The following is a 16,569-nucleotide window of genomic DNA, read 5'->3' on the forward strand; positions in this document are numbered from 1 at the left end:
TGGAGAACTGAATTAAGAAATGACATTAGTTGAGTCTTGAAAGAAGATTAAAAATTAAGCTGGGCACGGTGGCTCAAGCCTGTAATCCTAGCACTTTGGGAGGCCAAGGCGGGTGGATCATGAAGTCGAGAGATCAAGACCATCCTGGTCAACTTGGTGAAACCCCGTCTCTACTAAAAATACAAGAAATTAGCTGGGCATGGTGGCGCGTGCCTGTAATCCCAGCTACTCAGGAGGCTGAGGCAGGAGAATTGCTTGAACCCAGGAGGCGGAGGTTGCGGTGAGCTGAGATCGTGCCATGCACTCCAGCCTGGGTAACAAGAGTGAAACTCTGTCTCAAAAAAAAAAAAAAAAAAAAAAAAATTAAAATCAGCAAAGACTTTTTAAAAATAATGTGGTTGTTAGGATATGTAGTCTATCAAACAAGTTGATTATAGTCTGGTGGCACTGCATATAACCTAACTCTTATTCAGTGGGTGGATTTGAGTTCTGATGTACATGTACATAATCCTTCACCTGATCTCTCTCTCTCTCTCTCCGTGTGTGTGTGTGTGTGTGTGTGTGTATGTATGTATATACATAAATATACATACATGTAATATATATATCACAAGAATAATTTTAATTTTTCAAATCATATAAATATAAATATCATATAAATAATTGAAGTGATAATAAATCAAACATGTAAAATTATTTAAAAGCCCATTATAGGCAATAAAAGTAAAAATGTACAGTCCTATCACCTTCAGATAACTGTGGTGGTCATTCTTTTATGCCTATTTATATTGATACACACATAAAATATTAAAATATCCTATGTACCGTTTTATCCTGAATGTTCATCTTTTTTTCTTGCCTTCCCTTTTCTTCCCTTCTTTTCCCGTCACACTTCTCCCCTGCCCAGTAACCAACCTGTTGAACACACTTGTATCTTTCTCTGAGCCCATGTAATCGTATACAAATACATGCGTATTTCATAATATCAATGTACCACAAATTTTTGACCACCCCTTTATTGATAGATATTTTGTTTTCAGTTTTTTGTCACAATAATCAGTGCTGCAATAATGTGGTGGTTTTAATTTTGTGGAACAAATTTCTAGTAGTGGGATTGTTGGTGTCAATGTATATGTATAGTTTCCATTTTAATGTACTGCATTTAAGGGTCAAAATATTCATTTAAAAAATTATTTGTAAGCTGTTTTATGGACATGGTAATGGCTTTACTAGTTTATTTGATTAGGATGGATTAAAATCTAGGTAAATCCTAATTGTTTAATTTTTAATATGCTAATATAATAAGGAATCACTGCATCTTATTTCAAATCTGGGAATGTGATACATTCAAGTATCTAGGGTCAGGATTATTGGTCAGGATTATTGTAAACATGGATTGCTCTCATTATTGGGTAAACTTGACTTTCTTTGAGATATACGGAAAAAAGAAGTCTGGAAAATAAACCAGATAGCCTTTTAAAAATGGAGAAAAGACTGTAGTCCTAAAGAGAGAAAGGTCATGCTAATAACTGAGAGAAATGCTTGAAGTTAATAATGATTCTAAAATTGCTGATGAACTTAACTCATTTGAAAAATCTGCCTCTAATAAGGAAAAATGAAGAAAATGAATTTGGACAATTAGGAAGTAATGAAGAGCTTTCTAAAATAGCTATTGATTAAAGGAATCAAAAGAAATACTTTGAAGATTTGAACACATGCAAATCAGGCTAGATAGCTGGTGGTGAAATTTTCTCTTTTTTAATTTTATGGATCCAGGCAGAACAACGTGGAGCTTCATTAACTGATTAATATCACACACAAAGTCACACCTCTTCTCGTCATCACTTATTCGGTCTTCTTTTCTCTCTTCAGAAGTCAAGTTAAATAATAGTTGTGCCTAATGGTCTGGTGCTAAGACTCTGAGGTTTCCTGTTTCTTTTATTCTTTATTGTGTTTTTTTCTTTTATTAAACTATTTAGTCTTTCAATTAGGTATTAAATATTTACACACCAGGCTGTGTGCTAGGTACTGCAGATACCAAAACAAATAAGATATCCTTTAGTGAATGGGAAATAGAGACCAGGAAATGAGTGATTATGATATAGCTCACAAATAGTATGGTAGAGAGAGTTCATCTGTGTTATACTGGGAAGTGAGATAAGGTTTCCAAAAAATTTGAATATACAAACTACAAGTAATTCCTAAAGATAAACAGAACAAGAACATGGAATTGGTCAGAGACAACGGTATATTGCCCAGAGACATAAAACAGCCCATTCAGTTCAAGGAATAATAACAATAATACTAATAACAGTAGTAGTAGTTCTTTTGGCTGCACTAACAGATTCTTGTAGGGCTTGACAAAAAAAAAAAAAAAGAACTTTTTTTAGGTCCAGGGCCAGCAATTCCTTAACCTTTCTTGGTCTAGCCAGACCAGTTATTTCAGAACATTATGCAGAGGTGCCTGATGGATGGAATTCTGCAAGGACTTCCCTTCCCTAAGTTCAGTTCTCCAAACAAGCAGTCCTGTATTTGGGGTATCTTGAGCATTCAACAGTGTATTCGTTCATTCTCATGCTGCTGCAAAGAAATACCCAAGACTGGGTGATTTATAAAGTAAAGAGGTTTAATTGACTCACAACTCCACATGGCTGGGGAACCCTCAGGAAGCAGTGACAGCAGAAGGCACCTCTTCACAGGGCAGCAGGAGAGAGAATGAGTGCTGAGTGAAGGGGGAAGCCCCTTATAAAACCAACACTCACTGTCCCCGTGATTCAATTACCTTTGCCTGGTCCTGCCCTTAACACATGGGGGTTATTACAATTTAAGGTGAGATTTGGGTAAGGACATAGAACCAAACCATATCAAACAGTACTAGTTGGTACTCTACTATTATGCCTATGGCAGAGTCCCCAAATGTCTCTGTTATTTCAAAGTGTGATATTTATGTGCATTAAAAGTGGGATATTGTGGAATGCTGTCTAATGACATGAAAAGTCCTCATGAGTTCTGGGGTTTAGAGTTCAGGTCTCACCATTGACCAATTGCATTATCTTGGAGAAGTCATGTTATATTCCTAGCTTCAATCTTACCATTTATAAAATAATAGATCTAATTTTTCTGAGCACTGACTGTTTACCAGATACTATTCTAAATGATTTTCTTGTAATAAATTATTGTTACAGCTAGTTTATGTGATGAATGCTCTTACTTGCCCCACTTTTATACCCAACCAAGGCATCCAAATTGTTCACAGTCAAACAGCTAGGAAGAAAGGGATCTGGATCCACATCAATATATTCTGGCTCCAGAGCCTGCAAGCTTAACCATCCATGATACCTTTATAATAATTTCTGACATAATTTTCCATCTGCCAGATTGTTATTTATGAGGGTTGTATGAGAATAACACATGTGACTTCTAAGCTAGAAACTGTTACCTAAACATTGCTTCTTGTTCACTGCAAGTTCTCTGAAAATCACAAGTGAAGTACGTAAAGTAAGAGAAGAAGGACTTCACTGCTGATTTGTTTCCCACTATGTGGAAAATCTGAAGAAACCTTGAGTGTTGGGTCACAAGTATGACTTTGAGCCAACCAGTAGGTTCAAGTCAAGGAATCTAGCAGTCTTTCTGCATGATCCATCTGTTCTGTGTGGAAAGAATGTTTGGTCAAAGGATTTTCTTAATATGACATGTCTCCAAGAGCATTTTTAAGTTGGAAAGTATTATGGATTGAGTCCTGTCCCCCCAAAATTCATATGTGGAAGTCCTAACCCCCAGTACCTCAGAATGTGACCTCATTTGGAAACAGGGTTGTTGCAGATATAATTACTTAAGATGAGGTTGTACTGGAATAGAGTGGGCCCTGAATCCAGTTTGACTGGTGTCCTTATAAGAAGGGAAAATTTGGATACAGAGGCATGCATACAGGGAGAATGCTATGAGAGGATGATGCTGCCCCAAACCAAGGAATGACAAAGATTGCCATCAAACCACCAGAAGCTCGGGCTGGTAATGGAAAAGATTTTCCCTCATGGTGCTCAGAAAGGACCAACCCTGCTGACACCTTGATTTTAGACTTCTAGCCTTCAGAACTGTGAGACAGTAAATTTCTGTTGCTTAAACCATTCAGTTCATAGTTATTTGTTACGGCAAATGAATATAGAATGTTTAGAAAACATTTTCTCCTTATTTGCAGCTTCATTTCAGCAGTTGGCCTATTGAAACAATGAAAATGGAGAGAAAATGGCAGGGGGTTTATAAAGAGCAAATTATGCTAAGAAAACTTGATGGCTTACTTTAATTGAATTATAATATTAGTGTGAGAAGGACATTTAATTTAGAAAAAAATGCAAAAATCATTAATTTAACAAGCTTATGCATCTGCAATTCTAAATGAGCATTACTAGGAGACACTATGAAGTGTAATGCAGCTTTTAACAGGTTAAACATTTCTTTTCTTTTGAGATGGAATCTCACTCTGTTGCCCATGCTAGAGTGCAGTGGTGCAATCTCAGTTCACTGCAACCTTCACTTCCCGGGTTCAAGCATGGCCATTGTTAACACCCATGAGGGGAAGTTTTAAAAAGACTTCATGAGAATTGCCTGATCTTGCAAATACAATAATTTTAGAGAATAACCTAGCACCATCTGGGGTTATTTGATTCTACACAGTATAATGAATGATAAACTAGAACTTGTTTAATGCGGATGGTAGTGACACTAGTAGCTAACTGATAAATGGTGCTTTCTACATGCTAGGTAACATGTTGGCTTATTTAATATTCAGAACAACCCTATAACGTAAGTGCTATTCATAGTCTTCTTTTACAGATGACATGCCTGACTGAAGTGAAGAGAAGTTAAGTAACTTATCTGAGGTCATACAGGGGGCACATGATGAAGCCAAGGTGTGAAGTCAGGCAGTCTGGCTCCTACGTTCATCCTTGGCAACCACTGTGCAATGCTGTTTCATTAAAATGGAAGAATGTTTTGTTACGAAAAACAAAATTGACATTATTTCTCTGAAAGGGACATGAGAGATTTATACTTTATTTTTAGTATTTGAACCCAGTCAGTATTCTTAGGAAAACAGTATTCCTATAGAAAGCACAAGCTAAATGATTATCTTCATTTAAACTTTTGCCTGTTATACATACACATCATTGTGTGATTATTTAGGGCCTGTGTAAGATGTACCTAGCTCCAGTATTGAAAAGTCTAAATTCCAGTATGGGGACAAGAAAACAAATTATACAGTGATGAATGGCTTTTCAGGAATACATTCAGCATGACACAGGAACCAGGTCATTGTGGGGAATGGGGCTTGGGGAGTTGTGGTTCATATGCCTGAGTGTTAATGTCATGACACACATTATTGCTGTACAAAATAGTTTGGATCTCATCTCCTTATATGTGTAATTCCACTGAAGACTTTAAGTGCATTTTAAAGGTATAACTATAATGCAATAGAAAGGGGCTGAAATCCCAAAGGAAAAGAAAATGTTAGGTAATTCAAGTAGCCAAATCTTGCATGTAAAGTAGTCTCTCCTTATTCAAGCGGGATACATTCCAAGACCCTCAGTGGATGCCTGAAACCACAGATAGTACTGAGTCCTATATATACTATGTTTTTTCCTATAAATGCATACCTAGGATAGAGTTTAATTTATAAATTAGGCACAGTAAGAGATTAAAAATGACATATTAAAATACAACAATTATTACATACTGGAATAAGAGTTATGTGAATGTGATCTCTTTCTAAATATCTCTAAAAGATATTTGAGATATTAAATATTATTGTGAACGTACCCTTTCACTTGTTGTGATGATGTAAGATGATAAAATGCTTACATGATGAGATGAATGACTGTGGCCTTAGCTTTTGCACTTAGAGGTGCAAGAACAAAACTAGAACAAATTTCTTTTTCCTTCTTTGCAGTTTCACAGAAGATTCATTCTTACTATAGATCTTAGCAACCTCAGCATGATTTTTCTCTGTGTCCTTAAGAACTCTCACCTTTTACTTGGACAGTGCGCTTTATGGCTTCACCTTAGCATATTTAAATTGTCAGCATCATTACTCTTACAGCTTGGGACATGATTGAGTAAAAGAAGGGTTACTTGAACACAAACACTGAGATACCATGACAGAAGATCTGTTGGGAGAGACATCTATTAGGTGACTAATGGACAAGTAGTAAGTATCATGTAGAGACACTGGATGGTTCATGTCTCAGGCAGGGTGGAGAGGACTGGCATGTCATCATGCGACTCAGAATGCTTTGTAATTTAAAATTTATACATTAAAATATTTTTTTCCATTTAATATTTTCAGACCTTAGTTGACTGTGATTAACTGAAATATTAGAAAGTGAGACGGTGGATAAGGGGGGTACTATGTAATTATTTCTTCTATTTTATTGCTTGCAGCCAACAGTTTTTCTTTTATTTGCTTTTTTTGGTGTTCAAAATTAAGCTTCTCTTATTCTATGAGGTACAAAATAAGATTTTAAAATGCCCTTTTTAGTTTGTCTACTGCAAATTTAAATCCCATTTTGTCTTAAAGGAACTTGATAAACAGTTTGAAATGAAATTCTGAGTAAAAAAGGTAATGTGCTTTTACTGCAGAAGCCAATATTCTGTACTTACTATTTCTTGTAATAATATATCTTCTTTGCCATTTGAATTTGAAGTATTTGATGTATGTGTGCACTTGTGTGCTTGTGCATTGTGAGATTTTACTCAATCTTATTTCTGGGTATTGTGCACTAGAAATGCACTAACAATATTACCAACAACAAAGACCATTGTGATTTATCACCTGGTTTGGCAAGAGTAATTTTACTTAATAGTTATTTTTGTGACCATAAATTCCTTATTTTTTCATAAAAGCCTACTAATAATGGTCGTAGCTGTAATGAAACATTCTACTTTTCTCTACTGGAGTTTAGGCTAGTCAATGTTGGAAAATACAAACATGATAATTAATTATTAAAATTCCCTTAAGTGATTAGAGTGTTTTATGTTGGGCTTTTCTCTGCTCTTAGGTCTGGTGAGTCTGGCATTTGAAGGGTATTTTTCAGATAGGAGGGTCTAGGAACCCAGATAACCTGGGCATGGGCTTTTCTGAGGGTAATTTAATAATATATTTCCTGAGAGAGGCAAATTAGAAGAACAGAGAAGACAAAGCCAAATGTTGAATCTTCTGTAAGATAAAGGGAGGAGAGTAGGAATTGTTAAGAGAATTGAGAAACTCAAAAGATATCGAAGGTACAAATTTAGCCTGTACAGGTTAGGATCTTGGTCTCAACAGGAGCTGGATACTCTCTTCTTTATTGATCAAGCACAGGAAACAGTTGGATGTGCAGGACATGATGCATTATTATTATATATTTTTGAACATGAATAATCTCTAATGTACTATGTTTCTCAAAATTTATTCTCCTGATCACTACTTCCATTGTGTTTTAAGAAGTATTACATGCCGGGCACGGTGGCTCAAGCCTGTAATCCCAGCACTTTGGGAGGCTGAGGCGGGTGGATCACGAGGTCAAGAGATCGAGACCAACCTGGTCAACATGGTGAAACCCCGTCTCTACTAAAATACAAAAAATTAGCTGGGCATGGTGGCGCGTGCCTGTAATCTCAGCTACTCAGGAGGCTGAGGCAGGAGAATTGCCTGAACCCAGGAGGCGGAGGTTGCGGTGAGCCGAGATCGCGCCATTGCACTCCAGCCTGGGTAACAAGAGCGAAACTCCGTCTCAAAAAAAAAAAAAAAAAGAAGTATTACGTCAAGTTTCTGTGTTCAAATAAGTTTGGAAAATGCTATGTTAAGTAACCTAGCATACTATTCATTCTTGTAAGGACTTCCTAGAGTCTTTAATGTGCTAATTTATATTGTTATTCCCTTAGAAGGGTGTATAGGTTTCTGTGTATTCAAACCCATTTGACTTATAGCCGTTCTAATGGCGATATCTTGAAGAACCAATATGCTCTGGAGAACACACACACACACACACACACACATACACAAAACACACCCCATACACATTATATACATATTATCTATCATAGCTTTTAAATTACTATATGCATATATAATTGTAAAAAAGCTAAAAATTTTTTTTCAAAAAGTTCAACTAATAGTAATGTATTTGTATAGTAGTTTATAAAAAACACATTTAACAAGGTGCTTTCCTGTACATTTCTTCATTTAAGCTGGCATCCACTCTGTGAGGTAGTTCATATTCTCAAATTAGAGATGAGGTAACAGAGACCCAGAGAGCTTAATTGATTTGCCTAACTCACAGCTTGTGAGTAGCTGAGCCAAGACTTCAACCAAGATCTTTAACTTTAATGATTTATGGTTTTGTCCCACAGCTACTAAGCAATAAACAGGGCTTGCAATGGCCCCTACAGACCTTTTTTTTTTTTTTTTTTTTTTTTAAATTTACCACCCTGTGCACTGTTCCGGCTGAGAAATGGAGGAAGTAGTGTGGAGTTGGGGACACTTTTTGCATCTTTCTTCATTTATGCTCTTGTACAGTTTTCATAATTCATGTTTTTCTTCTTTCTTCTCTTCACTTTAAAGTAAAATAAAAATTTACTTCCATCACGTTTCCCAATAAGCAACTTCAAACTAAAGCATTCATAGATACTACTGGTTGAATATATTTGCATTTTAATGGGGGCCTCTGAAAACACAAAACTTTACTTGCATGGTGACAGAGCTCTGGCAGTCATCAGGAGGGAGATCTTGCTTGGTAGGGGAGCTTTGAGGATTCTCTCTACATGTGGTATGCAGGCTGCTGTTCATGTTCTTTCTTTCTTCTTTTTTTTTTAATACTTTAAGTTCTGGGATACATGTGTAGAATGTGCAGATTTGTTACATAGGTATACATGTGCCATGGTGGTTTGCTACACCCATCAACCCATCATCTACATAGATATTTGTCCTAATGCTATTTCTCCCCTAGCACTCCCACCCCTGACAGGCCCTGGTGTGTGATGCTCCCCTCCCTGTGTCCATGCATTCCCAGTGTTCAGCATCCCCTATGAGTGAGAACATGTGGTGTTTAGTTTTCTGTTCTTGTGTCAGTTTGCTGAGAATGATGGTTTCCAGATTCATCCATGTCCCTGCAAAGGACACGAACTCTCTTTTTTATGGCTGCATAGTATTCCATGGTATAATATGTGCCACATTTTCCTTGTCCAGTCTATCTTCGGTGGGCATTTGGGTTGGTTCCAAGTCTTTGCTTTTGTGACCAGTGCCGCAATGAACATACATGTGCATGTGTCTTTATAATAGAATGATTTATAATCCTTTGGGTATATACCCAGTATTGGGATTGAATTGGATAGTGTCATTATGATGCTAACTGGTTATTTTGCTTGTCAGATGATGCAGTTTCTTCATAGTGTTGATGGTCTTTACGATTTGGTATGTTTTTGCAGTGGCTGGTAGTGGTTTTTCCATTCCATATTTAGTTCTTCCTTCAGGAGGCCTTGTAAGGCAGGCCTAGTCGTGACAAAATTTCTCAGCATTTGCTTCTCTGTAAAGGATTTTATTTTTCCTTTGCTTATGAAGCTTAGTTTGGCTGGATATGAAATTCTGGGTTGAAAATTATTTTCTTTAAGAATGTTGAATATTGACCCACACTCTCTTCTAGCTTGTAGGGTTTCTACAGAGAGATCCACTGTTAGTCTGATGGGCTTCCCTTTGTAGGTAACTTGACCTTCCTCTCTGGCTGCCCTTAACATTTCTTCCTTCATTCCAACCTTGGTGAATCTGATGATTATGTGTCTTGGGGTTGCTCTTCTTGAGGAGTATCTTTGTGGTGTTCTCTGTGTCATTTGAATGTTGGCCTGTATTGCTAGGTTGGGGAAGTTCTACTGGGTAATATCCTGAAAAGTGGAACCAACTTGGTTCCACTGTCTCTATCACTTTCAGGTACACCAGTCAAACACAGGTTTATTCTTTTCACATAGTCCCGTATTTCTTGGAGGCTTTATTCATGCTTTTTCATTCTTTTTTCTCTAATCTTTGTCTTCATGCTTTATTTCACTAAGTTGATCTTCAATCTCTGATATCCTTTCTTCCACTTGATTGATTCGGCTGTTGATTTTTGTATACTTCATATGTGCTATGTTTTTCATCTCCACCAAGGTGATTTCTGTTCTTTTATAAACTGGTTATTCTAGTTAGAAATTCATCTAACCTTTTTTCAAGGTTTTTAGCTTTCTTGCATTGGGTTAGAACATGCTCCTTTAGCTCAGGGGAGATTGTTATTACCCACCTTCTGAAGCCTACTTCTGTCATTCTCCATCCAGTTTTGTTCCCTTGCTGGTGAGGAGTTGTGATCCATTGGAGGAGAAGAGGCGGTCTGGTTTTTGGAATTTTCAGCCTTTTTGCAGTGGTTTTTCCTCATCTTTGTGGATTTATCTACCTTTGGTCTTTGATGTGGTGACCTTCAGATGGGGTTTCTGTGTAGATTTCCTTTTTGTTGACGTTAATGCTATTCCTTTCTGTTGGTTAGTTTTCCTTCTAACAGGCCCCTCTGCTGCAGATCTGCTAGAGTTTGCTGCAGGTCCACTCCAGACCCTGATTGCCTGGGTGTCACCAGTAGAGGCTGTAGAACATCAAGATTGCTGCCTGTTCATTCCTCTGGAAGTTTCATCCCAGAGGAGCACCCACCAGATGTCAGCCACAGCTCTCCTGTACGACTTACCTGCTGACCCTGCTGGGAGGTGTCTCCTACTCAGGAGGCACAGGGGTCAGGGACCCACTTGAGTAGGCAGTCTGTCCTTTAGCAGAGCTTGAATGCTGTGCTGGGAGATCTGCTGTTCTCTTACACAGATGGCAGGCAGGAACGTTTAAGTCTGCTGAAGCTGTGCCTACAGCCACCCCTTCCTCCAGAACTTGTTATTTGTATTTAGGGATTTGACTTTTTCTGTCCCAGGGGAGATCGGAGTTTTATCTGTAAGCCCCTGACTGGAGCTGCTGCCTTTCCTTCAGAGATGCCCTGCCAAGAGATGAGGAATCTAGAGAGGCAGTCTGGCTACAGTGGCTTGTCAAGCTGTGGTGGGCTCTGCCCAGTTTAAACTTCCCAGTAGCTTTGTTTACACTGTGAGGGGAAAACCGCTACTCTAGTCTCAGTAATGGCAAATGCCTCTCCCCCCACCAAGCACCAGCATCCTAGGTGGACTTCAGACTACTGTGCTGGCAGTGAGACTTTCAAGACAGTGGATCTTAGCTTGCTGGGCTCTGTGGATGTGGGATCCACTGAGCTAGACCACTTTCCCTGGTTTTAGCTCCCTTCCCAGGGGAGTGAAGGGTTCTGTCTCGCTGGCATTCCAGGTGCCACTGGGGTATGAAAAAAAACTCCTGCAGCTAGTTCAGTGTCTACCCAAATTGTTGCTCAGTTTTGTGCTTGAAACCCAGGGCCCTGGTGGCATAGGCACCCAAGGGAATTTACTGGTCTTCGGGTTGCAAAGACCATGGGAAAAGTGTACTATGTGAGCCAGGATGCTCATCCCTCACAGCACGGTCTCTCCAGGTTTCCCTTGGCTAGGGGAGGGAGTTCCTTGACTCCCTGTGATTCCTGGGTGAGGCAATGCCCCACTCTGCTTTGGCTCACCCTCCATGGGCTGGACCCACTGTCTAACCAGTCCCAATGAGATGAGCAGGGTCCCTTAGTCAGATATGCAGAAATTACCTGACTTCTGCATTGATCTCATTGGGTGCTACAGACCAGAACTGTTCCTATTTGGCCATCTTGCCAGCCACACCTGTTCATGTTGTTTCTGTCTTGAGGCTCTGAACTGGCTTTGTCTATCCCCTTCCAGGCAGGTGCTAGAGGTTGGTGGCAGTCCATTCCTTTATAATTGCCAGTCAGCCTGAGAGCTCTTGCTGTATTTGCCCAAAGGACGTAAGGCCAAAGTCTGGATCTCTGAGCATCTTCCTGCATTTCATACTCACCATCACTCTTTCCTTTGCCCCCACACATATTCTCCTATAAACTAGCTTTCTTAACAAACATTTTATTAAATAGGTCTCATTTGACCTTCAAAATTCCTAAGGCCATAGTTATAATCATAACAAGTATGTTTATCATTGAGATAAGTGCCCTAAATCAAAATCTTAAGAGAAAGTGAAGGTGTGCAGTAGAATTTAATTTTACTCCAAAATAGTTCTGCTCTTTGACTTTAGATTTTAGGAAGTAATCTCTAAGCCTTTGGACATCATACCTAATAAGAACATCTTTGTTTGCCTGGAGATTATTAGATCAACAGATAGTCTAATAGTATTGTTTGGGTTGGGGGCTCACACACATTTAATAGTCTTAAGTTGGTTCTTGCTATTCCAGAAAGACCAACAGTGTGATTCAGGGTAGGGCTTTAGCTCATGCCCCGATGGCCAGAAATGGAGACTGAAAAAACCACGTGGACAGTCAATCAATTATGCCTATATGATGGAGCCTCAGCAAAAACTTAACACTGGAGCTTAGGTAAACTTTCCTGGTTAGCAATGGTCTATGCATACTGTCACATATTGGTACCAAATTCTGTCTCCATGTCTGTCTCGATGGACAGACAAACAGGACAATGGAAGTTCCACTTAGTTGATGTATTCTACCCTATGCACATCTCTCTTTGGCTGATTTTAATATGAGTTTTTAGTGAGTTCTATGAGTCTATCTAACAAATTATTGAAAGTGAGAGCTGTTTTGGGAATGCACAGTCTTGCAGTTGGTGTCAGAAGTGATGGTGGTCTCTTGTGGGAACTGTTCCCTCTGATTTCTTAATTGACCTAAACTCTCGCAGAATGGAAGGCCCTCTTCTCCTTCAAGAGTAAAGTCCTTTGAGTCTCTGTTTTGTTTCCTTGTGAGTATGGAATACAGAGAAAATTAGCACTCTGTGGCTGCTCATCTGTGTAGGATGATACTAGATGAGGGCTTTCCTTATTGTTGGTGAAGAACAACAGTGTCTGGACTGCCTCGATAGTTTAAAAATAATGGCTTAACATACCCATTTATTGAATCCAATGGCAAACCACAGAAGACAAGCAAAAAAAATGTTGTTATTATAATCTGTTATTGCCGAACAACACTGGAGATTGGGGTGTGTGGGAGTAGGAGAATAAAGCAAATGAGATCTGATGTTTTAAGAGCCTGCCTGCATCTTGAGTGAACACTTGTTGAAATTATTGTAATGATTTAAAAATGGTGAAACCCCATCTCTACTAAAAATACAAAAAATTAGCTGGGCATTGTGGGTGCCTGTAATCCCAGCTACTCAGGGGGCTGAGACAGGAGAATTGCAGTGAATTGAGATTGCACCACTGAACTCCAGCCAAGGGTGACAGAGTGAGACTCTGTTTCAAAAAAAAAAAAAAAAAAATGGTTTTCAGACTATATGCTAAATAATATTTAACAACTGGAAATGTAGTTATGTAACTTAACTAAAGGCTATTTTTTTTCCATTTTGACAGAAAAGATGATATGTTTTGTTCTGTTGCGAGTTCTAGTGACCCCTGCTTAGCTTTCATTTATCACAAGTAATCTTCTCCCAGATACTACAATTGCTGCAATGTTGAGATGCTTGTATCACATCAACCTTGGAGAAAGGTCAAAATAAATCTGTGAATTAAGCAAGAATACATTATAGCTGGCTGAAAAGTGTAGCAGGAATACCTGAAGAGAAAAATAAAACTATTTTTTCCCTTAGCCTATGTACAAGTGGTTGTGGCTCCTTGTCTATCTACCTGGAGTTTAGTAAAGAAATTTTGTTCTTCATTTTAATTCTAATGGGTAATTAGAGTAGATAAAGCAAATGGTTGCAGTTGCTCTGGGCCTACTTCATTATACAAAGGAAGGACTATTCAGATAAAGCATCAGCTATGATAATCTCCATTTACACAGATAAAAAAGCATACAACGAAAACCACAGATAACTCAACTATATAAATATATGATTGGTAGTGGGTTAGAGAAAATTCTGAACATCAGGTAAGCCCAGTGGTAACTTCATTGTTAATTTAGAGAATTATGGATAAATGCGGATGGTGCCTATAGAAAAAGTCATGTTGCAAAAGGAAACAAGTAAAGGAATGAGCAAGATGGACATTGAAATTGAAAGGAAGCAAATCAGGCAGAGGACTTATATTCAAGGAAATGAATAGAATAAAAACTAAGACAAAAAGTGCTAATATAAGAAATATAAAAGTTAACGTATTTGGCCTGGCTTGAAAAATGTGATTGAAAGTCTTTTTCTTATTTTTTGATATTTTTCTCACTTAGATAGTTTTATTTTATGACTATGGACAATTAAAGAAGGAAGAAGTATTTTCTGTGAGTAATTTCTCAACAATTTTTTATGACAAGCTGTGATTAAAATTTTATATATACATTAGAGAAAATACTATAGGGTGAAGAATCCTTTTTCATAGCCAGTTAACAAATAAGAAAAGTTATGTAACCAAAAAATTAAAGCTGAAAACATCTAATAACTTAATAAACAAATTATAGGTGATATTTTGCATGATCAAGAGTCATTAATATACTAAAAAGGAATGAATAAGCCTTAAGTGAAGGCTTATTATAGACAAAATAAACTAGGAATGGACTGCTTAGTCGCTGGCAAGATTATACTTGGCCAAAGGGTAGCTCTGCTGCTCTTTTGAAGATGTTACATGCTCATTTATTTATTCATCAATGAATTCAATTTATTCGTTAATTTAACAAATCATTATGCCAGACACTTGCCTAGATCTTTTGATCAGAAAAATGAGATGCTCTTAATGGTTATAAGACATTTTCTTGATGGTTAATAGAAATGGTTAAACTCCCTTCTGAAGCTTTATTATTTTGTTTGGCATAAGCTAGGAGTAAATATTTTATTGCCTTTTAAAATATTTTGAAGCACTTCTAAAATGTTTGTGACCTTAAGGTAATCATATTTTTCAGAGAAGAGGAATATTCTTCGAACATTTTGGATCAATCGTATTTTACTGAAAGGGAATCATAATAAAGATTAAATTCAAGAAAAATAGCGATGATAACAACCAAACAACTTTTCAAATTAAGGCAAGGTGATTCTTGTTTTACCCAAAGGTCCATTGTTACTATATTAAAAAATTGTTCTGTTTAAAAAGATATATTGTCATGTTTTCCTACCCCGTTATGTAGAAATGTGGTGTATCCTATCTCGGCCCTGTTAAGTCCTGGGAAAAGTAATCAGGTTGGACAGAACATAGGCTTCTAAGACATTTCTTTGTTTAAACTGCATCATGGTGCTTCTGGTTTCAGTTTATCTCTTTTGTAAAATACTGTCTTGTGTGAATGATCTGGAGATCAATAAATGAGACTGAATATTGTGATTTTAAGCAGCCCTTTATATTAAAGGCAGTATTTTGAAATTTAGCAATCAACAACATGACTGCATATGGACCATTTACCTGGTTATAAACTGTTTTTTTTTTTTTTTCTGAGCAAAAAGAAAATGGGTGGAATTTAGTTTCAGAGGCTTAATTAATGTGGCTACTTCTTCAGTTTGTTTGTTTATTTATTTATTGGCATGCTTTTGAGCCCTACTTTATCTGTACTTTTTTTAAACCAAAAAAAACAAAACAAAACAAAAAAAAAAAAACTTTCTTCCTAAGAACGTTGGTTTTTTTCTCTTCATTAAAGATGTACAGCCAGATTATGAACGTGGCAGGACTGGCTTAAAAGAGTTTGCAATATTAGAATGAACAGTAGGAAAAAAATAATGTTTAAGACCTCTTCAAAGCCTAAGGGTCTATGATCTCTGGATTGTGATTTTGAGGGCGAGGCTGAATCTTAGCATCTCTGTCTCTAGCCCCTGGCAAGGACCTAAAACAAATTGAGCTTCAAATATGTGTGTTGAATGAGTGGATTAATGGATTAATCAGAATTTCACTTAACCTGCTCATTGATTGTTGTACAGCTTTAAGTTTCAAACTGTAAAGATGGGCTTAAAGGTATTTTATTTTTCCTTGACCCATCCTATCAGTGGTTTGGGTTGTTGTCTCAGGATGAACAGGACTGTAGGGCTGTGACTGTCTGATCAGCTCAGCTGGGCTTCTTCCAGGGATAGATAGCTTAGTTTCACATCATACCACCAAACTAAATCAATAATATTATCTTCTGAGACATAAACCTTTTTATTCAGATATGACATATAAACCAGTGACTAACATTGATATATGTTTTTAAAATATCAAAGCTCGAGCAAAAAAAAAAAAACAAACCTAAAGAAATATAAATATTTAGCTTCAAATTAAATGCCATCACTAAATTTCAGAGGAAACTAATCACTACCTAATCTCACTCCTGTATCCTCCCAGGGATTAAGTAACCAATTTATTCCAAAATTTGTTTGGAGTTAACAACCTTCCCAGCTGCATTCATGGCTCCACAGTGCTTTGGGGCTACAGAGCAACTTGAGCATCAAAGCTTTTGTATCAGACTTTGATCCTTCTCTTCAGGTTAGACCTTTTTCTGCCTGCTTGCAATTTCCCAAAGAGAAGACATTAATAATTTGCCA

At 37.5% G+C, this 16,569-nt stretch overlaps 1 protein-coding gene across 5 annotated transcripts in view; it reads left to right on the forward strand.

Annotated features, from left to right (window-relative positions):
• Positions 1 to 16,569, forward strand: part of LOC101039884 (vitamin K-dependent protein S-like) — a 752,700-nt gene that overhangs the window by 180,746 nt on the left and 555,385 nt on the right. The window lies entirely within an intron of this gene.

Source organism: Saimiri boliviensis, chromosome 9, assembly GCF_048565385.1.
Source record: "Saimiri boliviensis isolate mSaiBol1 chromosome 9, mSaiBol1.pri, whole genome shotgun sequence".
Lineage (NCBI taxonomy): Eukaryota > Metazoa > Chordata > Mammalia > Primates > Cebidae > Saimiri > Saimiri boliviensis.